Below are 27431 nucleotides of genomic sequence, written 5' to 3' on the forward strand. Positions count from 1 at the left end.
TTGGTAATTCCCACAACCTTTCAAACTTTTCCATCATTATTATATATGTTATGGTTGTCTGTGATCAGTGATTATGAGTCACTGAAAGCTCAGATGATGGCTAGTATTTTTTAGCAATACAGTACTTTTAAATTAAGGTATATCCACTGTTCTTTTAGACATAATGTTATTGCACATTTAATAGACTACAGAACAGTGTAAACACAACTTTTATATGTACTTGGGAACAAAAAAAATTCATTTGACTCGCTTTCTTGTGATGTTTGCTTTATTGTGATGGTTTGGAAGCAAACCCGGAATATCTCTGAGGTATGCTGGTAGTGTTTGTGAGTAGATACATTAGGATAAAAACTTAAAATCTATGTGGCAATGATGTACACTGTCTCTAGGAACATGAAGAGGGAGGGAAAGGAGAAAGATCATGGAAGGAGAATGTTAAATGGTTAACATTTCAGTAAAATTTTATCTCCTAGATCTTATACAAATATGGAAAGAATATTAGCAATTTATACTTAGATGGTATATATTTTGGCTTCTAGAGGGTGTATGTTACATTAATTTACATTATTTCTATACATCTGAAATATATTATGACTACAAATAAAAATCAGATTAAATAAAGTCATGGTCTCAAGCTTAAACATCCTGTAAGCTGTGAGGCATAGTCCTTTCAATTCCAGCACCCTCCATCACTCTCACTTCCTTCTGCCCAGAGAAAATAAAATAAGAATTTCTCCAACTTCCTGACCCTGTTCACAAACCTACAAACTATGTGCACCTTCTCCCTTCCTCATGTGCATCTTTCCTGGCTCAGTAGAAGAGTCTTCTCCATCTCCTTGTATTTTTCCCTCTCAAACTCCTTTGTCAACTCCTTCCAGTCATATACTGCCTCTCAACTTTATCCTCATTAGCTTCATTTAAGTCTTTCATTCAATAGATAAATACTGAACCCCAAGCATGTCCCAGCATTTTGTTTCATGATGAGGATTCAGCTAATCACAATATCCCAATACAGGCATGATCCCTGCCCTCACAGTTTAGACGTTATCCCTTGTTCTCTGATGGGACTTTTCTTTCAGCCTATAAAAATGCCCAAGTCTTTTTATTCTCTCTCTGTCTCCTCACAACCAAGCTTCTCAAAATACGTCCCTGGTAACTGTTTTTACTTGCTCTAATCTTTAACCTACCTGACTTCTAAACTCTCTTTTGCCAAAATCATGAATGGAATTCCATATAAAATTTTTCCACTTACCTTGACTTTTCTTGACACTCCAAATTTTCTTGAGACTCCTTCCTTACTGTCAGTGACATCATTTCCTGGATTTCCTCCAAAATCTATGGCCACTCCCTATTGCCCTACTCATCCCCAAAACATAATATTTGGCAAGATTACCTCTCCTCAGGTGTTCTTGCACATTCCACATTTTCCTTGGGAAATTCATTCACTGTCACAATCTCCAGGAACCCCTGTATTATGTTGACTCTTAATCCGTGGTCCCAATATAAATTTAAGTCCTAAATTCCTTCCTTATACACAATATTGTCTACTAGACATCTCCATTTGGGCAGGTGCCTCAACCCAACACATCCAAGATAGGACAATAACTCTCCCACTGGTAATGATTATAACAATTAAGAAAATACCACCCAAATTTACAATAGGGTGCCTGGGTAGCTCAGTCGGTTAAGCATCTGCCTTTGGCTCAGGTCATGATCCCAGGGTCCTGGGATGGAGCCTTACATCTGGCTCCCTGCTCAGCGGGGAGTCTGCTTCTCCCTCCCCCTCTGCTCCTCTCCCTGGTTGTGCTCTCTCTCTCACTCACTCCCTCTCTATCTCAAATGAATAAATAAAATTTCAAAAAAATTGTCTTAAAAAAAGTTACTATAAAATAACTAAAATCAGTGAAGGCAGCCAACATTTGGAGTGATAAGATTATGAGGAAAAGGGAAGTACATTGAGGAAAGACCTGTGTTCACAGCAGTTTTCCTCTTCAGAGCATTTGTCAAATCACAAGGAAGGTTTAAATGGCCAAACAGAAACAGCAGTGTACAGTTGGCATTCAATGCTATAAAAACAGCCAGGACTTGAGGGATCGAGATCCCAGAGAAACAGAGCTACAGGAAAGCATAACCCATAGTCTACATGAAATGTGAATGTGCATGTACAAGGTGAATCTCTGAGAAACCAAGCAGAAAGTATCTAATAAGAGGTTAAAAGCTAGGCAGAGATTTTTTGACACTCATATGTTGTTACAAACATTGGAGTACAGAGCTCACCAGAGAAGAGGGATTCTGAACTTTCTGAGATCACTTGGAAGAGCTACGCCATAGAAATAAAGGCAAACTGGAAAGAGTTCAGCCTTAAGGAGATTAAAGTGAACTTCTCCTATTGTATGTATCATCCCACCAGAAGAAATCTAAATCTTCTATGAAGGAAAATGACATCATTTTTTTTTAGTTTTATTTAAATTCCAGTTGATTAACATGCAGTGTAATATTAGTTTCAGGTGTACAATTCAGTGATTGAACATCTAGGTACAACACCCGGTGCTCATCACGTAAGTGCACTCCTTAATCTCCATCACCTATTTAACCCACTCCCCCATCCACATCCCCTCTGGTAGCCATCAGTTTGTTCTCCGTAGTAGTATGATATACAATGGAATATTACTCAGCTATAACAAAGAATGAAATCTTGCCATTTGCATGACATGGATGGAGCTAGAGTGTATTATGCTAAGTGAAATAAGTCGGTCAGAGAAAGACAAATATCATATGATTTCACTCATATGTGGAATTTAAGAAACAAAACAAATGATCATAAAGGAAAAAAAGAGACAGGAAAACCAAGTGCACATCATTTAATAAAGCATTCCAAGTATGAAATAAAACAAAGTCCAATGACTGAAAACTGAGAAAGCAAGTAATAAAAATACATTGAGAGGTACAAATATTGGAGTTGTATAAAACAGACATTAAAATAATTATGATTAGCATTTTTATTAAAAACTATGAGAGGCACCATTTAATCAACATACTGAAATCTGTAAGAAAAGAATCAAATGAAACTTATAGAATTGAAAAATACAATGTAAAAAATAAGAATTCAATAGATGGTCTCTATAGACAAATAAGGACAACAAAAAGAGGGGAATAACACATTGATCAATAAAAATTTAAAATCAAGATTAATACTCAGAGAAGGGGAAAAATAAAAATACAGAAGAAAAGGGATATATGACATCAATAGCACACATGTAATTTGAGTCCCAAAGGAGAAGAAAGAAGGAAGCAAAGGCAATATTTGTAGAGATAACTGAATAATAATTTACCAACAGGTTCAAGAAACTCCATGAAACTATGAAGGATAAATGCAAATAGAACCAGAACTAGGCAACTAAAGACATGGAGAAAAATCTTAGAATTGCCCAAAGAGAAAAAACACATTTTCAGAGAAGCCACTATAAGACTGATAGCTGTTTTTAACAGAATCAGTGAAAGCCAATGCTGAAAGAAAAGTGACTGCCAAGTTAAAGTTCTATGATCAGTGAAAATAATCTTGTAAAATGAAGACAAAGCTGATTCCAGACAAACAAAACCTGAGATAATTCATAGTCAGCAAGTCTGAACTAAAAGAAATAAGAAAGTTCTTCAGGAAGAATAAAAATGATCTCAGATGGAAGTATGGTAATGCAAGAAGGAATGGGAAGCTTGGAAAGGAGTAATCATGTGGCTAATTCTAAATGAATTTCAATTGCTTAAAGCAGTAATACTGATGTATAGTGAGGTTTATAACAATGCAGAGGTAAAATATATGACAACAGTATCACAAAGGACAGAAATGTGGTAAATGAAATTAAAGCGTCTAAGATTTTTGCATTGTATGGAAAATCAGAGCCTAATTAGACTCTAATTGAAGGTAGGCTCTAAGAAGATAGGGATGCATGCTATAGGCTAGAGTAATCCTTAGGCAATGTATTACTAGTAATCCAAAACATGGAGGAAATGGAGTAATAAAATTAATTAATAATTAAACAAATGCCAAAAAAGGAAAAGAAGGACAGAGGAGACAAAATATATAAAAAAATGATTTAAACCAAAATATGCTAGGAATTACATTAAATATAAATAGAATAAAGAACCCAATTAGAAGGCAATGGTTGTGTATATACTGTATATATATGATATTTTATCTAAACGATATGTGAGTTAGGAGAACTGACTCCCTACACAGTCAAAAATCTACATATAACTTTTGATTCCCAAAAACTTAACTACTAATAGCCTACTGTTGACCAGAAGCCTTACTGATGACATAAGCTGTCAACTCACACATTATTTCATATGTATTATATACTATATACTTACAATAAAGTAAGCTAGAGAAAAGAAAATGTTAAGAATATCATAAGGAGGGGCACCTGGGTGGCTCAGCCATTAAACATCTGCCTTCGGCTCAGGTCATGGTCCCAGGGTCCCGGGATCGAGCCCCACGTTGGTCTCCCTGCTTGGTGGGAAGCCCGCTTCTCTCTCTCCCACTCCCCTTGCTTGTGTTCCCTCTCTCACTGTCTCTCTCCATCAAATAAATAAATAAAATCTTAAAAAAAGAAAGAAAGAAAATCATAAGGAAGGGAAGATACATTTACAGTCCTGTATTGATAAAAAAAAAAATCTGTGTATAAGTGGACCTGAACAGTTCAAACCCATGTTGTTCAAGGGTCAACTGTATTATACTTACAAGACTTGTACTTTTTATACAATGACACAAAAATTTTCCAAGTATATGGATTTAAAAAAGGCATACCATGCAAGTATCAATTAAAATAAAGCCTCTATAGCTATAATAATATCAGACGAAGTAAACATTAGGGCAAGTATTATTAGAAATAAGGAAAGATACTTTGTAATAACAGAAGTGTCCATTTAACAAGAAGATATAACAATGCAAAATTTATATGTGCCTAGTAACAAATCAACAAAACATGTAAAGCAAAAACATTAAAAGGAAAAAATAAATAAACCCATGATTATCATGTGATATTTTATGTGCCTCTCAGTGATTTATAGAAGAGAAAAAAAGTCACTAAAGCTGTAGAAGATTTGAACATGATTAACCAAATAGACCTCTTTGACTTCTGTGGTACACAAGAAATATTTATCAAAATAGACCATATACTAGGCCAAAAGAAAGCTCAACAAATTTCAAAGTATTGAAACACACAGAGTATGCTATCAGACTAGATTAAGCCAAGCTAGAAATCAACATTTATATTCTAAACATGTTTAGAATTTAAGCAATATTCTGAATAACAATGGTCAAAAAACCAAATAACAATGAAAATTGGAAAATCCTTTAACCTAAGTATAATAAAAATTATAAGAAACATAAAAGAAACAGTAAAAGCTATGTCTATATCAGGAATTCTTAATCAGGGACTAAAATTCAAGAGATCCACAAAATTGGAAGAGAAAAATGTACAACTTCACTTCTACTAATCTCAAATAGAAAAAGAACAACTATTTCCATTATAAATAGGTAACAGACTATATTAGTAAGAGTAGGTTTGGGAAATTTTTCAAGATAAGTACACAATTTATAAGGCGATGCTAATACAGAAGTAATGATCAAGAAGAAGAAAATTTAGGGGCATTTAGGTAGCACAGTTGGTTAAATGTCCGACTCTTGGTTTAGGCTCAGGTCATGATCTCAGGGTCCTGGGGTCAAGCCCCACATTGGGTTCCACACTCAGTGTGGAGTCTGCGTGAGATTCTCTCTCTCTCTCTCTGCTCCTCCTGCTTATGCTCTCTCTCTCTCAAATAAATAAAAAAATCTTTTTTAAAAAAGAAGAAGAGGGGCGCCTGGGTGGCACAGCGGTTAAGCGTCTGCCTTCGGTTCAGGGCGTGATCCCGGCGTTATGGGATCGAGCCCCACATCAGGCTCTTCTGCTATGAGCCTGCTTCTTCCTCTCCCGCTCCCCCTGCTTGTGTTCCCTCTCTCGCTGGCTGTCTCTATCTCTGTCGAATAAAATAAAAAAAAACTTTAAAAAAAAAAAAAAAAGTCCTGTCCATGGAGGCTCTTCGGTGGCTAGAAATGGAAGTGTTTAAAAAAAAAAAAAAGAAGAAGAAGAAAATTTAGAGGACACACACAACTAGATATTAAGACATTATAATGTATAATAATAAAATAGTGTGATATTGTAACAAAGATACACAAATAGACTAGTGGAACAAATGGTTGAGAAACAGACCTACACATAACATAGTTACCTGATTTATGGTAAAGGTGAACAGCAGTGTGATGGTGAAAGGGCAATATTTTTAATAAACATTGGCGGATCCAGTTGAAATACCTATGTGAAAAAAAAAAAAGAGAAAAGAAACTTCACCCTTACCTTACAATACAGAGAAAAAGCAGTTCTAGATTATCATAGACGGCATTAATAGGAGAAAAGAAAGACAAAAGTCCTCTTACTTAAGATAGGCAATTATTTTTAAACGGAATACAAAAAGCATTTACCATTAAGGAAACAATTAATAAAGTAGACTTTATTAAAACTTAGAACTTCTGTTATCCAAAACATTAAGAGCATGAAAGGGATGCCACAGATCAGGAAGAGATATTCCCAACATTGGTCCAATAAAGTATTTGCCAAAAAATGACTTTGATCTAGAATATAAAATCATTTCCTAAAAAACAATAAGCAAAAGACAGACAACATAATTTTTAAAAACTGGGCAAGAGAATGAACAGGAACTTTACAAAAGAGGATATCCAAATGACCAGCCAGCATATGAAAAGGTGGTCAGCATTATTAGTCATTAGCAAAATGCAAAATAAAACTATAAGATACCACAACACAACCATTAGATTGGCTAATGTTAAAGAATCTAAGAATTCAAAAATTGATGAAAGTATGGAGCACCTGGATCTCTTGATTAGTGTCGAGAGTAGTGTAAACTGATACAACCACTTTGGGAAACTGTTTGATACATCCACTAATGCTGACCATTCTTACAGCCCATGATCCAACATTTCTAATAGAAATGCATATGCATATGCACCAAAAAGCATGCACAAGAATATTCATGCCCTATTAATTAAATTAACACAAAAATAGAACCAGTCAATGATAAATAGGCTTAATGAATTGTGATATATACATAGGGGAATACAATTATAGTGATGAATAAAGAACAATTTATTACTACATGCAATAACATAAATGGTGAGTAAAAGCCAGCCCCCCCGAAAAGTACTGCATGATTTTATATAAAATTCAAAAACAACTAAAACTAACCTACAGTACAAATATCAGAATAGTTTTTACTTTTGGGCTAGATCTAACTCATCATTTTGTCATCTCCTAAGTAACTTTTAAATCTATCCTGTCTTCTCCATTCCCATTTCCATTGCTTTAATTCACGTTCTAATTATAGCTCACCAGGGTTATTATAAAGTACAATCATCTTTTAACTCATGTTGTCCCACTGCATCAAAACCTTCAGAACTTGTCTGAAGCAATCTTTCAAAATACAAATCTAATTATATTTTCTCCATCACTTAAAATCCTTAAGTGGTTCTCTATGACCTTCAAGATAAAATCCTAGGCCCTTAGAACAGTATCCAAGGCAGCTGATTTTACAGGCTAGGGCTATTTCTCTAGCTTCACCCTCTACGCTCTACATCTCATGCTGTAGCTAGGAAGTTTCCAAATCACACCCTGTTACGTGTCCCTGTACTTCTGAATGAGCTGATCCTCTGCCCCCAAGAACCCCATCCCACCCCTTCTCTTCCTGAAAAACTCTTACACATCCTTCAAAATGTATGCAGCTCAAGGATCACCTCCTCCAGGGAGCCTTTCCACTGGCCCTAAAACTAGGAAAGGTAGGTGATCCTTTCTGTGAATTGCCATTTGCCTTTGATCTAGTCATGCTTGTACTGCCTCTAATTATCTATTTACTCAACTGATTCCCCAACTAGACTACAAAGAATGGAGAGCAGGCAGTGTGACCTTTTCTTCTAAATATCAGTGGATCGCACAAAGCCAGCAACTAATAAATGAAAAAAGTATTCATCTCCATTTGTTCAACTTGCCCCAGTTAGCTACCTGCAGCTTCTTTCTTGAATCTAAAGAGAACACGCAATTTATTTTTTCCGTAAATGTAAAGCCTATCTCTAGATAGGAAAAATATTAAGAAACTAAAATCGTTTTTCAGAATTTTACAATTTTTTGCTCATAAAGGTGGTTATCGTATAAAGCAAAAAATGGAAATTCGAACTCCCAAATAGATTGGAATCCCATATCTATAGAAGGTAAAGCCTGGGCTCTGGCGTCAGACTGCCTGGGTCCCAAATTCCAGCTCTATCATCAGCCAGCTATTAGCCATTAGCTACGAAACAATTGCCAAGTTATTTAACTCTTCTGTGCCTTCGCCTCTGCATCTGTAAAATGCGGTAAGTGTTTCTGTCTCAGACAGTTCTCGGAAGGATTAAATGGGATCATACCTATGATGCATTAAGCAAAGTGACTGGAAAAATTAAGTGTTTGATAATATCTACTGGTAGTAATAATAGCAACAGTAGTAGTGGTAATTTAGATAAATGTCTGTTTACAAAATGGAGCTAGTCTAAAAATTTTTTATGACAGAAAGTTGTAGCTATGAGGCAAAAAAAAAAAAATCATTCTGTTGATGCATTATTTCCTGAAAAATCTCCAACCAAACTATCATTGCTTTTAATGTGTAACTTAGAGAGATATCTGTATAAAAAGCGTTGAATCACTGTTAACAGGAATTATGCAAAGCAAACTATAAAAGGTCTCGAAAATTCTTATGTTAAAAAAAAAGATGAAGGTAAATTGACTGTAAGTTTTTGACTTTTGTGTTTTCAAACATTTGAGTCAATTAGTTGCTTTCTCAATAGTGTGATATCAAAGTTTTGGAAAGTATAAAACCCCAAATTGATTTAAAATTAAGATCAGGCTAAAAATGCTGCTCCAAGAGTTTAACTCCTTTTTAAGAATAAAAAGCATTCTTTTACTTTAAAAATTAATTCACAGGGAGTTTGATTAAAATGATATACAAATAAAATAACTTTCTAAACTCAGAATCATAAATGCCTTTTTCCTCCTGCACTTAATACAAATCTCTGCGTCTTTATATTGAATTAAATTTTCATAGACCATAGTCCTATAACCATTTCCAGCAACTGAACAACTAGACTTCATTTAGGAGTAGGGATTACATAATAGTAAAAAAAAAATCTTGGTGATATAGTGTCTTCTTAATGGTAAATGGCCTTCAATTTTCACTTTTGGTGATAAGACTTTTGAATCTCTGTCATAATATTATCTGTTAGATATATAAAGAACACAGTAACGTATGGTTCTGAAGGAAGCAGAAAGTATTTCCAACAAAAATGCGTAGCAAAATGAACCTGAACTTAAATGGGATCTGTTTATTATTTCCCACAGGGCCTTTTACGACAATACAAAAAGTTGAAAGCAAAATATATATTTAACCTTAACCTTGGAAATCTGCATATCTACAAACTTAAAAACAAATCTCTGCCTTAAAATCTAAGTAACAGTTTTACCACACTCTCATTATGATATGAAATTCTTTCACCAATTATTTTCTGCATTCTGATTGAGACAGAAATAAACTTACTAATAATTATCTTATTTTCATTTATTTTATAGTATAGATTTAATATAGAAACATGTTTTATTATTTACTTATTTTATTATTGCTTCAATGCAATACCAGAAAAACTCCTTAAAAATTGAAATATTCAACTGGCCAGCTGTTTTGGCTAAAAATTTTCTGGCAGTTGTTTCAAACAATTTTGTTACCAAACTTATTGCTTTGGCATCTTTTAGACACAAGCTAGCGCTACATAATTCTGTCTTCTTTTGCCAGCAGCAGGTATATCTTGGAAGTAAATGAATTATTACCTCACACGTGTGTAGTTCTAGAGATAGGGGTTGATGAGTATTATCTTTGAAATTTGGTATTGTTTTTCATTTTAAACATCCTATTTTAGCGTGTGGCAAAATTAAACAATATTCCTTCCAGACACTAAATGTATAACGATGAAATGAAGAAAGCGAGAAATAATAGTAGACATTATTTAATGACATCCAAATGGATGTTTAGAACCAAAAGACACTTTATAATGTCCACTGCAGACCTATCGTATTATATCCAAAGTCAGACCAGAGTGATATGCCAAGCAAACATAACATTCCAAATGAAACAAAGTTGATGGAGAAAATCCTATTTCTTTAAGGGAACCAAATACAGGCAATTCCTATAGACTTACACACGACATTGCGCTTCTGCTTGGCAGTGAGTTCTTGAACTCGTGAGTGGTATCTAGTCAATGTCACTGAAAGCTCTCAATCTTAATTTTTTTTCTAAAGAAAGTCAACAGAAAAACAACTAAGTCGAGCAAAGCTCGACATCATAAATATCCAACTATGAAACTGTATTGCAAGAAGGAGCACAAAAGCAAGTGACAAAATCAACTTAAAAGATATTTTTGACCCTGTGTAAGATCTCTTTGGCTTGTTCCTAAAAGCCAAGTAACAAGGTGGCCAGATTTTAAGCTTTTTAAAAACATACTTTAATCTCCTGTATTGGGAAAAAATTACTAGCCAAAAAAAAATTTAACTCAGGAAATTATAAAGAAAATCATACGTAATTCCAACTAGTATATTTATTTTAATCAATGACTTTAAAAAATAAGAGCAGAACACACATAGTTTAAAAATTCCAACTATTGAGAAGGGAAACAAAATTAAAAGTAAACATCTCCCTCCTCCCTCAACCCCCGCTACCCTGGACTTTGCCTAAAATTTTTTAAAACTTTCTGATACATCCATCCAGAAATGCGTGTTTACATTTGTACTCACACTTATGAATACTCACCTACCATTGCACAAGCAAATGTATAATGTTCTTCCATTTCATCACAAATGCAATAACTATTCCACTCTATGCATTAGAGAATACCGGTGTAGAAAAACGGGAACATTTTCTTTATGATTACTTCGCTACATTTTGTAAGAAGCATGATTCTGAAATAAATTCATCAATTGTTTGTGCTTTGTTTCATGCTGTCTCAAGTCCCTGTCACTAATCCTAGTGACTCATAACAGGCAGCAGTCCAAATCTCCACTAAAAGTGATAGGGAGAATTATCCACATAATTCAACACCGGTTCAAAGGAGAATGGAGCAACAACAACAAAAACTTCAAATACTTATATTTTTTAAAAAATAAAAACTTTAAAAGAGAAACAAGTTATAAGAAAAACCTATGCTGATTGTATGATTTTAAATTTCTTTTATAAACCACTACTTAAAGCAATCTGGAAAACTGAATTTTAATTACCACTGCTTAGACTGAACATAGAAAGAGAGAAATTAAGTAAGAAATGCAAATATTTTAAAAATGATATTCTAAAATACACATTTATTTTTTATCATACGTAAAAATAAGCAAAACTCTCTAGCCAAAACTCCCATTTAGATTTGTTAAAAAGTCTCAGTATTTCAATTTGTTTTGAAATCTCATCAAATTGAAACTTTAACAGTTGCCTACTACATTTAGACATATTTTAACATTTTTAATTAAAATAATTCATGGTCCTGTTCCTTATTTTTAAGTTCTTTTAAAAAATCCCAATTCTGTTCATTTACATGAATAAGAAACAATTCCTTCATTTCAACATATTCTGACCTGAAATCGAATTTTTATCTATCAAAAAATTCATTTTTAATTAGGAATAGAAATCATATAATTCTCATTTACTTCTTTGACAGCACAATTTATCTCATATGAGAAAAAATACTCTCCAAGTAAATCTGTGATTTTTTTTTATTATTTCAGAATTATCGATCAAGGCATCTCCTAACACTAGCAAATCTTGCCAATATCAGTAACATGACTCATGAGAGAGTGAAAATCCAACTTCTAAATTGGCACTCCTGTTAAGAATCGCCTGGGGCAGAAGCTGTAATTCACATTGATCGTCTATAGAAAAGGCAACTTCTGTCAGGGGAAGATACAACTCTTCCATTGGAAGAGAGCCTTTGAAGTTTATAATAAACAGACAATTAAAAATAAAAACACTGCATGCAGAGTATGTTTGGGAAGCAGATTACACGTGCATTTGGTCTGCAGAGTTCAGAAAGAGATTTTGAAATCTCCTTCATAATTAGTAACGGCTTGCCTTCCATCAAAATGCCCTTGCTGTTGGAATACAAGGGCATTTGAAAGTCAGAACACTTGCTTTTGGATGCGCTAACTTTTTCTCCCCCTCCTTGTCGCTTTGGTAGCCAGATCCAGCACCTCTCACTCATCCCTCGACTGCTGCCACCAAGGGGGGCCACAATGAAAAGGAAACTACAATGGGCCAAATTATTTTACCAACTTGACTCCTCTAGACACATTCATCATGATGAGTCCTGACAACCTCTTATGATTAATATTGTCATTTGTAGTCAATGAGATCGATTCTTTCATCACCTTCAAAGCTGTACAAAAAGAAGACCAGGGGATGTATGGGGGGTGGGGTGGGGAGCGGATTTGTCTATTATAATTTACGGAAGTGATAAATCCAGCAGAGGAAAGGAAATATTTAACAGTAAGTTAGGGGGCTCTGTCGTAAGGCAAGTTGAATCACCGGGTGTTTTACAAGTCCCACACTCACTCTGCTTAGTTATGTGACAAAATATTTCCAATTTTGATCCAATCTCGTGCAGATTCCCTGCTGCCCCTGGGCTGGTCACATTCTACAGGAACTTAGAGACTATTGGCTCAGTATTTACAATCAACCATATGTTGTGGGTAATTTGTCATCATCGTTTCAAAACATCAATCTCCTTGGCTTCTTTCGAGTAGAATTGTGAATTGAGAGAAAAATCTCCAACACCATAAACCAACATTGCCTACTGATAACCTGATGTCTTTGTTAATTAAAATAATAATTATAAAGCACAGTGACCAAAAACAAACAACTTTCCCACTTGCACAATTACTTCCCCTCTCACCTGTGTTTCCTCCTCAGGAACATAAAAAATCTTTCCAGTTTAAAGTTGTCAAAAATCAGCCCTTAGCTTCATTCCTTTGCCTTTCTCCTTTTTTGTCCTGAGTGAAAAATTCCCCTGGAAAATGACATTTTCTGCCTGAATTGATAGCCCAACCTTTTAATTCTAGCATTTCAATACATGGACTAAAGGAGATTATATATGTGTCTTGTGTTTCATGGACTTAGGGTTGTGATAATTTAGGTCTAGATTGCTGATAATATTGGGGCATTATACAATATATAGTCTGACAGTGGCCATAAAATGGACATTTGTTACTGCACTATGCTTCGTGCTGCTTAATGGTGTCCACAAATATTTGCAAAACATAAAAAATACTGATATTTTAATGACGCAGTAGGATTACATCAAATAAAAAGCACTTTAGCCATAGCTGTGTGACAACATAATTTACTGCACAACAATGGCAACAGAATTTAAATGAAAAGTTCTATGGAAAAAAATAGCCTCCTTTTTCGAGGTTTATACGTGTGTGTGTTTTTATTGGTGTGCTAAATTGATTCTATACAGTAAATGGCATCATTGCCTTTACATAGCATTTTGATAATTTCCAGATGGTCTGTGTTTTCATTTTACATTGGAAATTATGAACATAGAATCATTTTCCAAAGTTTTAAAATGTGACATGTTTGCAAATCTCAAACCTAGGTAAACCCCATGACTGTGAAAACACTTTTTCCTTATAAATGTAACATCTATAGACATATTTTCTATTAACTGTACACAATCCCTGTGTGCCTAAAGCTAATAGAACTGTTGGTGATGGCCATACTGCGATAGCCATTGGTGGGCAGATTATTTGATATCCCACCCATTCACTAATATCCCTTCAATCAAAGCTAAAGCTTCAAAAAAATTTTTTTTCTTTTATTCTTTATCCTCTTTCCCTTCCCCACAACAAGACTCTTGGCCTGAAAGGAATTTCTCCATTGCGTCTGATTGCCCAGCAGTCCACCTCCATAGCCTATCATTTGCTATTAAATCCCAGTGTTGCTTCTGCCCACCCTGCTCGCGGCGATCCCGTTTCAGCTCAGTGCACAGCCTGCATTGCCGTCCATTCTCCACACATGTCCTCCCCAAAGGTCTTGTGTTGCAGACGGCTTTGCCACAGGGTAGGCAGCCTGGCTGAGTTCCAGGAGCACGTTGTGGGTGATCCTACTTTGCGTTTCACGTTAAGTACGGCTGGTGGATGATGCTGAAGGAAGGGCTCAAGAAGCCAGATGTGACATCTAGTGAAGGTTGGGCACGACTGTCATACCAGAGAATTTCCATTTGGTGTGGAGCTGGATGCCACGTTAGTTTCTGGCAGTCTTCTGTTTCACAAAGCACTTGGCTGCTAGTGCTCTCGATGTGATTATCTTTGTTGAGGAAACTGAATTAATTCAGGTAGTAAAATTCATACTGTGTCTCGAACATGCTAAATAATAGCATTTGTTTCATATTTGCATTGTCAGTCATAAAAATAATATGCTTCCAACACACCGAAAACATTTATTCAACTAGTATTTATTGAATCCCTGTTTAATGTTGGGACCCGTGCTAGGCATGAGGGATAGGGTAGAGAGCAAGGCACCTATGGAGTTTACCACTCATCATTGGACCGTGTCTGTATTTATTTCTCTCTTCAATGAATTGGCACCGAACAACTGATTCCAGAACAGTATTCCATTTTGCTATTAATGAAAATGTTGGAGCTCCTGGGTGGCTCAGTTGGTTAAGCAACTGCCTTCCACTCGGGTCATGATCCCAGGGTCATGGGATTGAGCCCAGCATCCGGCTCCCTGCTCTGTTGGGAGCCTGCTTCTCCCTCTCTCCCTGCCTGCTGCTCCCTCTGCTTGTGCTATCTCTCTGTCAAATAAATAAATAAAATCTTAAAAAAAAAAGAAGAAAGAAGAAAATGTTAAAGATTTGGGTGTATACCAGTGTTATATTATAACCTTGGGTTTACTGAAGATATATCTAATTAAACCTTTTCTTTCCTGTTTGGGGGTAGTTGTTATCTACCTAAATTCGTCTTGCAAAATATTCAAACAAAGAGAATCATATGGTACCAAACATGTTAGTTTCCGTTTCACTGCCTCTCATGCCATCTGTCAAACACACAAACACATCCATACACACATGCACATGCTTACACAAAGTCGCCTACTCCGCTCCCAGAAGTAACTTCTGTCGAGAGTTTGGTATGCATGCCTTGCATTTACATACATGTGTGTTCATATCACAATTATACTTCATGCCTTTTTTGTATAAATGGGATTATACAATATTATAGTTCCATACATTTTTTTACTTAAAAATATGTCTTAGAGATCTTGCCAAGCCAATATGTGTAAGTCTACCTCTTTCTTTTCAACAGCTGAATAGTATTCTTTACGAAGGATGGACCATGTTGGATTTAACCCAGGTCCCTATTGATGCTTCGTGGCACCATTTCTCAGCTTGAAGGAATAGCACTTTATTGCCAATTTTTTTTTTCTATTTTAAGGAATTTCTGCAGAAAAGCTACACCATACATATGATCTCCATTTTCAATAAGCTATTTCTTTTCATTTGTAGTGTTTGAAATGTATCAAAGCTCCAGAAGAGAATTCTGGGTCTAATTCTCTCAGGAGTCTTCTCTGAAGTACTCATTGCTTGGAGGCATAAGTTTCAAGTTATATATTTGGGGGCAAGAGTAACCTCACAATTACTTCACACTTACTATATTTTTAAAAATATTATTAGTTTCTGGTATTACAAGCCCAGCATTGAAATTTAAAAACCAAAACTTGGGGCAAAAATAAATAAACAAATAAACAAAGTGGTCTTGTCTTTATTTAGATGATTTGGAAAAAGACATATCTCAGAAAACTAAGGATTAGAGTGTAAGTCATTATTCATTTGATTGAATTTTGAAGATCTGGTCTCAATAGGAACAGAAGATGGGTTGGGGTTAAATCTGTGTGTTTTGATTATGGCTCTCACATAGACCAAGATATAGAATTTGCCCCTCAAATTCCTTTTTGCTAAAGATATAAAAAAATGTTAATGAAAAAGATACATTAGTGGGTAGTGAGGGTGATGTGGTTTCAAATAATTCCAAACAGCAATTTCATCCACACTGGCTGTTACTGGTTGACCTTTGTCCCCCATCACAGATGATAAGCTGCTCAAAAATCGCTATTCTTTGGCAATCTCTCTTAGGTTGTGAGCTTTCTGATATCCCATTAGGATAAAATATGTCAGCACACACATAAACATCAGTGATGTTTCAGAGAACAGAGTACAACTGGTTTTGTGAGAATTTCTAAATTGAATGTCGTCATTTTTATCATCTTGTGCTTATCTTTTAAAGATCACCCGATTGAAATTACATCCCCTTCATGTCTCTCCACATGTTACCAAGTTCTGCATAAAGCGATAAGTTTAATTTTCATAGTATAGGGGACTAGCTGCACAAAGATTTTAGACTCGGAAATAAGCCCCCGACCATCCATGAAGCACATCGGGGACTGAGGGTTTGAGGCATGATTACCGCTGATTCAGGAGTATTGTCTTTTCCTTGACCCCTGTTCAGGTTAGCCAATAGACTGGCGTTGTCCTTTTACTCCCACAGACCTAATCCAAATGTTATCCCAACACACCAAAGTTGAGCAGAAATTGAACGCGAGATCATTGTCCGACAATGGTAAATATTCAATTCCATCCCCTTGGTCCCTGGGTTTAGGAGGCAAAAGAGAGAGTCAACCTGGGAAGCGGCATTCTGTATTTAATAATGCAACCTCTATCAGCACAATGAGAAAAGCAATCATTCGGCCTCAGTGCACTGCCTCAGGAATGTTTGCCCGCTTCTCCAGTCTACCTGCAGGCACCCTGCCTGTCTCAAGCTTTCCCAAGCTGCCCACGAAACTAACGCGGCCTCCACGGCCCCATCTCATGATGGTTGGCAGTCTCTTCATTTCAAACAAATCAAAGTAGCCATACTTTGGGAAATCATCTTACATGATAAAGTCTATTTAATGCATTTTCATTTCCTGTGCAAAGTATGGGTTCTTTTCAGCATCTTTAATTTCCTCTTATTTTCATTACAAAAATAGAAATTAAATTTCTAGTACCTCTCCCATTTACTCTTATCATTGATATAATATTAGAAATTAAATTTTACAGCCTGGTTTTTACCCAAAAACTGTATATAACAATCATATCAAAATTAAATGACCAACCACAATGACCTGCCAATTCACACCTGCTAGAATAGTTAAAATTAAAAAGACTGATTATACCAAGTGTTGGCAAAGATATGGAGCAATTGGAACTCCCATCCCTGGCTAGTGAGAGTGTAAACTGATAAAACCACTTGGGAAAATAGTCTGGCAATTTTCTAAAAGTTAAATATTTGCCTTTCATATGACCCAAAAATCCTACTCCTAGGTATTTACCCAAGAGAAACGAAAATGTATGTCCATTGAAAGACTGTATGCAAATGTTTCCATCAGCTTTATTCATAACACCAAAAAATTAAAATCAACCCACATGTTCACCAATGGGTAAGTCAATTAATAAACAAATTGTGGTATATCCATACAATGGAATCGTACTTAGTAATAAAAAAAAAAAACCAAACTACCAATATACACAACAAGCATAAACCTCAAATATATTATGCTGAACAAATAAGGCAGGCAAAAAAAAAGTTCAGACCAGATTATTCCATTTATACGAAATTCTGGTAAAATTAGCAAAACTGATTTACTGAAAGCAGAGCAGTGGTTGCATGGTTACAGGATGGGAGGTACGCTGGCTGCTACCAGGCACCAGAAAATTCTGAGGAGCAATGGAAATGTTTTATAGCTTGATTTTGGTGGTGGTTACATGGATGTCTGCAATCGCCAAGATCTATTGAGTTGTACACAGGTGTGTTTTATTAGGTATAATTACACCTCAGTGAAGCTTATGCTTAAAAAAATAAATGGCCAATATTTAAAAAAGGAATTTCTAAAGCTGGCAAGAAGACCCTGAAATGAATAGATAAGCACAACTCACACTGCTGGTCAAGATGTACATCAGCAAAATTTGGGGGAAACAATTAGGTCCAAAGAAATGTTTGTACCTTTAACCCCCCAAAAATTATGTAATCATCAAAAAAATCCATATGTAGGAAATGGTAAACTTTGGTAGGAAAAATCCATGTTATTTACAGTAGCAGAAGTAAAAATTTTAAAAAGGAATCATCTAAATTCCTAAAAACAGGAAAATGATTAAAGAAATTTTAGCACATCAATTCAGTAAGATACTCAACCATTAAAAATAACTGAAGATCATGAAAGAACATGAAAAGTGCATATCATGTAATGTTAAAGAATACGAAATTGTGTCTATATGCATTAAATATCTAAAATATTTTGTTTATAGGTAGACAACAAGTGAAGGGAACTGTGTGGAAATAAACAGTTATATTTGTAGGAATAATGATATCAGGGGATGCTGTTTACTTATTTCCATTTATGTTACCCTGTTCATAGAAAAAGTAACAAGTAAATGCTAGAAGGCCCAGAAGTGCCTTCTAGGTGTCTTAAAAGCATCATAAGCTGTTCTGTGGACTCCATGCTGCTCGTACAGCTGGGAAAGGGACAAACCAATGTGTCCAGTGGTGTTCAGGATAGTTTGTGTACATTCACCCATGAATGGAATGTGAGCCAGCCTTTTCTTTTCATGGTCTAATGTCCATACTAGTTTATTTGTCACAAGCTTTTTCATCCATTCTTCCCTCTATCATTTATGATTCAATGGTAATTATATTAGTTTTCTTTTGCTGCATTACAAATTATCACAAATGTACTAGTTTAAAACAAAAGACACTTATGACCATCTGTCACCTTCAACATAAGTCCCATGTTCCTCATTAAGTCTTTTCGATTAACTAAGTTTGATGTTGACCACAAGTAACCCTCATATCTCCCATATGTTTTCCAAGCCATCTTTCAATTAAATATTTATAGGATACACTAAGTATCTGTGTTCTTTTCTGGAGCTTAGGCTCCTCTTCCAAGCTCATGTGACTGTTGTCAGAATTCATTTCCTTGAAATTGTAGGATCAAGGTCCCTACTTCCTCGCTGACTTCATTTGGGGTCTCTTGTGGCTCCTCGGGGCTGCTTCAGTTCCATGTCACAGGGCCCTCTCACAACACAGTGGCTTACCTACTTCTTCAAGGTCAACAAGGTAATATCTATTGGGTGCCTGGTGGCTCAGTCTGTTAAGTGTCTGCCTTTGGCTCAGGTCATGGTACCAGGGTCCTGAGATTGAGTCCCATGTGGGACTCCCTGCTTGGCGGGAGTATGCTTCTCCCTCTCCCTCTGCTCCTCCTCTCCCCTCATGCTGTCTCAATTAAATAAACAAAATCTTAAAAGGAGAGAGAGAGAGGGAAAAAAAGAGAGAGAGAGAGAGAATATCTCTCTTTAGGAAGGATCCAGTAGGTTTTTAAAATAAATTGGGCCCACTCAGACAATCTCCCTTTGGATTAACTCAATCAACTGATTTGGGTCTTTAATGACATCTGCAGAATCCCTTCACCCTTGTGAAAATGCGACAGAATCACCAGAGTGATATCCCATCGTATTCACAGCTCCCGCATCACTCCGTGCACAGGTGCACCAGTGTGAGCACCTTGAGGCGGTCTCAGAATTCTGCCTACGACCGTCTTTGATAAAGAGATGATTTCTACAGAGATTAAACCTAACCCTGCATGTGTCCACTGTATTTCCTGAAACTGTTGTCTGAAAAATAACAACAACAACACACACACGTGTGTGCACGCATGCGCGAAAGCAAACCAACAAATAACAAGAAAGGTTTCCTTGCAGGGTTGACTCGCCCATAAGCAAAGAAGCCACTCACCTTCATATGGAAACGTAACCAGCCTCCAGGGAGCTTAGAACTCCCTTCATTCAGGAGATATGTTCTTGGGTTAAGATGAGGATGCTGAACAGTGGCAGTAGTTTCAGCAACCCCCGTTCCGTGCCTGTGACAGACATTGCTGGTCGCCACAGCACCCTCACACCCTGGGTCCAGCGGGCCTTGGAATCCTTCTCAGTGCAGATTTTCAGAAATCCACAACAATCAGTAGGAGAGGACACACCAGATGAAACCTATTTACCATCCCTGGGATAAAGTAATGTTTTCAGAAAGTGCCTATTAAAACCAAACACATTTGAGTACCAGATGTGGGCAAGGTACTTGTAAGAGCTTACACTCTAGTTGGGGAAAAAATAAAGTTATTTCATAATCCATGTGGCTTTTGTCTTTATTCATATTAACATTTATTGGGTCTCTTGAAGAAAAATACCTATTTCCTACCACTTAGATCACAAACTTAATTTGACAGAAGAAAATAGACAGGAAAAGTGACATTATTTTTTAGCTACTAAGTGTTATCAGCAGATATAAGTTTCTTTTAGTGAAAACCACATTTACCATCCACCAAGGAAGGTGTGAGAGATGAGGACTCAGACATGAGAAAGTGCTTTGATAGAATTATTCTTGCTGTACATAATGCCAATTCAAACTGGCTTTAAATAATAATGTACTTCACATAGGATGCTATTATCAGCTATTTTGTCTATTATGTTCTCAAGGACTCAGCTTCTTTCTGTCCATCTGCTATTCTGTCCTCAGCAACAGCTTCTCCTAAAATTGGTTTCCCTTTGTGGTCAAAAGATGGCTGCGACAATGACAGAGCTATCCCTTCAGATTCACACGAGAGAGTAAAGCTGTTCTCCATGTGTAGAGAGGACCTTTGCTTCAGTCCTACTGGGCTTCTTGGGTCATGTGTTCTTTTCTGGACCAATAACAGCCATCAGGAAATGCCACGTGCTGAAATGGCTTAGTAATCGATTCTCACTGGAACTTGCTGATGGAGCCAGCTTCCCCAGGAGAACATCACTCGATTGGGGAGAGGAAATTAGAACAAAATTAAGTTTCTGCTTAGGTGGGAGAAAGGGATCACAGAAGTCAGGTTGGTAACCAAAGCTGTCTGCTTCGGATGTAGCTTCTGATTGCCCCCAAACCCAACCTCCTTCCCCCAGGCTTATAGGATCTCCTCTTTTCTCGGGCCTGGCTGGGTGTTGGATCCACCAAGCACGAACATGGCAAATCATGCATCGTGGAATAGCAGCACCAGGCAGATTTGATGCAGGGTCCAGACCCTCTGGCTGTTCTGCCTAATCTTTCAGCAGGGGCTCCCCCTGGAGCCTCAGACACCATCTGTCACCAAGCCCCTCCCATGGGCCACATTTTAGTTTCCTATTGTTACCATGGCAAATTACCACAAACTTCGTGGCTCGAAACAACAGACATTTATTAACTGATAATTCTGGAGATCATAAGTCTAAAATGTCTTGACAGGGCTGAGCTCCTTCTAGAGGCTTCAGGGGGAAATCCACCCCTTTGCCTTTGCTACAGGCACCCTCTATTCCTTGGCTTGTGGCCCCCCCCACCCCCATCTTCAAAGGGCGCCACTGCAACTTCTGGTTTAGTCTTTACGTTGCCTGGTCTTTCATCCTCCCGCCTCCCTCTTACGAGGACCCTCATGGCTTTATTGGGCCTGCTCAGCCAATCCAGGACAATCTTCTCATTTCATCTTTAATTTAATAGCATCAGGGGAAAAACATGTCCCTTTTGCCACGTAAGGTAACATAGTCACAGGTTCCAGGGACTACAACACAGACATCTTTGGGGGGGGCTATTATTAAGCCTGCCATACCAAATTCCACCAAGACCAGAGGGTTGCAAACTGGATTGCAAAATGAGTCCCCTCGGAATGGGTGTGGCTCCACACTTACAGTAAGCCACGCCCTCCATTCCCTCAATGGATGACAACCCTGGGATACCAAAGGTTCTTGGACTGGTACCACAGGTACCCCACCGCCACCACCACCAGAGTGGGGATTGAGAAGCCAGAGGGCAGTGTGAGTTCTGGGATGGAAAACAAGAGGTATAACTAGCTAAATTTACCACCAGCTGTGATGGGGACTTTGTCTTCTGGAAGTCTGCACAATCAGTGGAAACCAATCCATCAGATACCTTACACTCCATGGTTCACGATGCTTTTTCCAAAACTCAGAAAACCACATACCACAGATGTTATTGTTTTTTTATAATAGTATGAAACTCACTTTTTAAAACTTAAACACACTTATTTTAAAGAAAACTATGCATTTTCAAAGAAAATATTTATTTAAGGAAAACTCTATGTGGCGTTATAAAAATGAAAACCAGTACAATAAACAGAAAGCGTCCATAAAAATAAATACAACTAAAAATGTTTAATGTCAGTAAATTCTAGCTAGATGCCGTAATCCGTCAAGGCTCTGAGCTGAAGGCCCAATCTCCATTTTATTAAAAAGGATCATTAGCAAGGTTAGAGTTGCTGCAAAGGGATGGTACACCAGGTTGAAACTTTCCCTTTACTCTAACTTAGCCAGAAAAAATTGAAAAGGGACCAATTTCCTCTTACAATGATTCAGTTTTATTTAATGCCATGTTGGGACTCAAACATCATCTCTCTGCCCCCAGCAGATAGACACCCACACGTTGGGAAAGGCTGGTTGCGGATAACAGCTGCCAAACCAGTCACTCTCAGAGGAGCACAGTTCGGGCCCTACTATGCTAGCATCTTATGCCACATGAACAACAGAACCGCACTAATAAAGAACTCGCCTTGGGTTACACAGCTACAAAGCAGCCTAAAGAGCGTTTATCCCCAGGGGGGTCGGAGTCCAAAGCCCTGGCTTATTTCCTGTCTGGATCACTGGAGAAGAACCAAATAAGGAAACAACTGCTTCAGGCTTTGGGCTAGAGCGGATGCATGCATCTCGTGCCCTTTCTACACGCATGTACGTGTCTGCACAGCCATGCGCAAACGGAGGCTCTAGAACCCAAGGAACATGGAAGCCCTATTCAATGCTTTCTTATAACAGGGAGTGTCAACCTTAGCTGCCCATTGGAAACACCCGGGAAGTTTTACGAACTCCCGAGGTGGGGCCTGGGCCTCCGGAGTTGCCTCCAGTGGTTCTCACGCGCAGAGGCACGAGCCTGTAGAGGCTGCGAGGATCGGTGGGAACGAAGCGGGTTCTGTGGTCGCGTGGACCTCGCTCAAATCCTGACTGCTGTGCTTCACAAAGAAATGGCATTACACCCCTGATGCTTAAAGCGTGGTCGTCCGGTATACCCCGCAAACACGTGAGAAATGCGAATTCTCAGACTCCAACCCAGACCTACTCAATCAGCAGCTTCTGGAGCTGGGGCCCAGCCACCTGAGTTTTGACAAGTTCTCCGGGTGATTCTGATGGGGTGACGTCTGAGAACACCTGATGTAGGCGGTTCTTCTTTCTGGGCCTCAATCTACTCATTATAACACGGAGATAATGCTCCTTTCTGCTATGTTGCTGTTTGAGTTCTACAAGATAATGTGAAAGGATCAAACAAAACTCGTGGAATACTGTAGGTGATCAAGAAATATTTTTTTCAACAAATAATCATTTTGAAGGGACTTTCCAAAAAATACGGATGACCCTGGAGCCCACTGCATTTTTAAAAGCATCATTTTCATTTGGGATCTTCAGAAGCTACGCGGGACAGGTGGGGAGGTGGAAGAGACAATGTTGTGCAATAAAACAACTTCAAAACCCCCTCTTCCCATCTCTGCCGTTCTCCATGGACTCCATACAGGAAGCCACCTGCTCCCCACAAACTCTCTGATTCCATCCCACTGTCCTCCCTGCACCTGCCCTCAAACACTCAGCTTTCTTTTTCACTCCTCTTTACTCACCCCGCCTTTTATCCTTACAGAGTTCTCTCTCTTTCTTGTGCGCACAAGATTTAGTCCTTTTCTATTCCTGCTTGGATGAAGAATTTTCATTGAAAGGAAACCCATACATTACTTATTCTGAGCTGTTGAGAGAAGCAACATGCTGATAGAGTTGAATACCATGAGATGCTATTTACACCGTCAGGTACCTGCAGAACACACGTCTTCCAAAACTTAAGCACAAATTCTCAAAAGCATGGACAAAAATTTTCCAAAGTCTGATTTTTTCCTCTTTTACAATTTTGCTAAATCCGGCTTTGAACACCTAAGAACAATTCTTTAGATATCTATAGCACTAGCTCATACTTTCTAAACCATTTTTCACAAGAATGACTGATTTGAGTCTTATAACAATTCTCCAGGGCTAGAATTGTATTATTCTGTTATTATTACCTCAATCGCATATGAGACATTCTTTGCTCTTACAGAGCTGTGAGCATGAGAAGCAGAAGGTCAGATTTCTTTGCACATTACAGCAACACGTACTGAAAGCTTATGTGGGCCCGACACAATTAGGAGACTATATTCGAGAACATACGTTTTAGTAGAAGATACACATTATGTAATCCATAACAAGTAGGTATTAGTACATAATCTATCTGAAGAGATTTATACCCAGGGCCACACTTACATATCCGTTCCTCCATGGTGGGAGCTGTATTGCTTGCTTCGTCCCCTGTGACCCTGCCACATTGGCCAGCCCGGCTCAGATCCCCAGCCCAGCAAATACCTGACAGAAAGAACAATGCTCAGTCAGGCACCATGCTGGATGGCCCCTCACCGACTGGCTATGACCCCAGGAGATAGACTGTGAGGGGAGTTCTTGGCGAAACAGGAAGGGAGAACAGATAGAAAAGTAATGGGGAAAGGCCAAGTCACGGGAAGTCCACCTGATGGAGTTGTCATCTTGTTGTAGAAAATGTCCCAGTCCTCAGTGAGGTCCGGCTCTTTAATTCGGAGGCAGCTTCCCAGCCTTCTGCCTTTTCCCACGGATTCGCTGGGTCAACTCTGCCAGCGAAGGTCCCAGAACATGTTATTGTTCCTTACAACTTGAAAAAGCCAACACCCTGATTTTATGAAGTGGTACTCAACTTTCTCTGGATTCATCAGAAAAATCCAATCTTTTATAATTGAAAAAGAGCTAGTCACAATAATAAATATCCAATGTTTCCGTATTGGGAGGAAATGGTTTTATCTTCCTGAACAAAATTCTGTTTTGTTCTCTTGAAGGAGAGAAAAACCTTCAAACCAGGAAAGAGGAAGTGCTTTCAGTTTCCGCTCTCTTCCCCACCCTAATTCAAATATCTGTGAAACAAATAAAGTGACCAACTCAGTGTTTGCCAGAAATGGACCAAGTACATGACATCTGTGCAATGTAACGGATTGGGCAGTTCTATTTAGGCAACTTTTGATTTTCTTTAAAACATATCACATTTTATTTATTTTTATAATTATACCACAATGCTGCTAAATGCACTGAGTCTAGACAGAGCCTGAAGTGTGCCAGGATCTGGGGCTGGGTACTAAGTTCAAGTACACCTGGCAAGTGTGGCTTGATACCCTGTGGCTTATAGGGTGTATGTTACTTTTCCAGGGCAACCCACTCTCTGAAGTTGTGTTAGAATGAGCGAGTCAGCTCCTACTTTGTGAAACCATGTTTTATGTTAAAGTCACCCTCAATGCTTTGCTGCCCCTGCAGGGAAATATATAAATAAATATAAATAAACAAGTAAGTAGGGTCTAGACTGCCTTGCAGCTAAAATGTGTATGACCCATGTGCATGTTTTTCTTCTGTTCCAGCTGGTTGCATGGAGTGTGTGAATAATGAATCAGGAAGTGTAGTTCTTGTTTTAAAGGAAGAAAAACATCTCTCCTCATCGGTGCCAGTTTCTAACAGGTTATTAATCTATAAATGTTGTTGCCACTTAGTGACCCCACAACAGCAGGCAGAGTGTCTCCTTCTCCCCTGCCCCTACTCACACCTGCATGTAGTAAGCTCCTAAGAGCCACTAGTAGCAAACACAGTTTCTGTTTAAAGGATGATAACTCAGTTATTCCAAGATAGGAAGCTCTCCCATACCCTCAACACCTGCATAAAAGTGCCAGGGGTATTTAAAACAAGTGGCCTGGTATTTCTTTCCAAATACCAACAGTATTACTGCTGCAGCTAGATAAATATCACATGACATGAAGGATAACAAACATTCTACCATGGCCTCCGATAGATCTGAGTTTACAGAGATTAAGGCAGACAACACTGAGAAACTCAGGCAAGCAAAGAACTTAAGATGTGACTTCCTCCCAACAGTGTGAAAAGCAGTGGGAAATTTGGGGGGAAGAAAAGCAGATGTCAAAAGCTTTGTAAAAATAACTTGCAGAAAATAATAGTGTAGCTATGAGTGTTTAAACACCTCTGGAAGTGGATTTTGACTCAGACAATGAGAAGCGGATTTTGGCACTGGGCCACTGAGACCAGTCTTTAAAAGGACGTGAAATTTGCAGCAGCAGGCTCGGGGCTGGTAAGCTTTCAGGGCATTGCTAGCTAAAAGGACCTCTCTTGTTTGCTGCTAAATAAAATTCCTCCATCACAGCCTCATTTCTATGACTTACAGCTTGTCTCAAATTAACAGGCCTACATCTCTAAGGAAAGCATTATTTACACTTCTGTGAAAATTATACTGTTATTTCTCCAGGATGACTTTCAACTGGAATGTAAAAAAAAAAAAAAAAAAAAAGGAAAGAAAGAAAGAAAAGGAGAACTTGACAGCTATTATTTAAGCAGAAACATGTCTATTTTAACGTGGGAATCCCCAAAATAACCATCATAGTGTAACCATGAAAATCCATTCTTACCAAAATTTCCATTCTTACTAAAGTATATCCACAATTTCTGTTAGCACCAGGAATGCACAATACTGAGTGGAATGCAAATGCATAATGAAATGAAAAAAGTAAGAATACATTTTCTGGAGGGCTAAGATTGTCAGATTAGGGGACCACAAGTTAAAAGGGGAAAATCCAAGGTTGGGAGTCAGTTCCAGTTTTGCCTCAAAATGACCATAGGCAAAGTTTTTGATGTCTCTGAGGCAGAACCCTCTCCTCTGTTTAAAAAATAAATAAAAAAATAAATACATAAGACTCATAGGTCATATCTACTCTACCTCTCTCACAGGATGTTGGAAGAATAAAAATTAATATAGAGTCACAAACTTTGAGACGTGAAAAATACTATCCACATGGAAAATGACTTTTTAAAGAAAGATTTCATTTATTTATTTGAGAGGGAAAGAGAGAGAGCGTGGATGAGTGGGGGGAGGGGCAGAGAAAATCCTCAAGCTGACTCCACGCCAAGTGTGGAGCCTAACGTGGGGCTCAATGTGGAGCTCGATCCGAAGACCCTGAAATCATAACCTGAGCCGAAACCAAGAGTCGGATGCTTAACCGACTGAGCCACCCAGGTGCCCCAACAT

The 27431-nt window shown here is 37.8% G+C and overlaps 1 long non-coding RNA gene across 1 annotated transcript; it reads right to left on the reverse strand.

Moving 5' to 3' along the window:
* Positions 1-6195: 6195 nt before the first annotated feature.
* LOC117804145 lies at positions 6196-25016 on the reverse strand. The gene is made up of 3 exons (XR_004628408.1): positions 24852-25016; positions 24593-24691; positions 6196-6350 (listed from the first exon to the last, which is right to left on the reverse strand). It is a non-coding gene; the product is annotated as an uncharacterized LOC117804145 (long non-coding RNA).
* Between the last annotated feature and the right edge of the window lie 2415 nt (positions 25017-27431).

This window comes from Ailuropoda melanoleuca, chromosome 10 (assembly GCF_002007445.2).
Source record: "Ailuropoda melanoleuca isolate Jingjing chromosome 10, ASM200744v2, whole genome shotgun sequence".
NCBI classification, from domain to species: domain Eukaryota; kingdom Metazoa; phylum Chordata; class Mammalia; order Carnivora; family Ursidae; genus Ailuropoda; species Ailuropoda melanoleuca.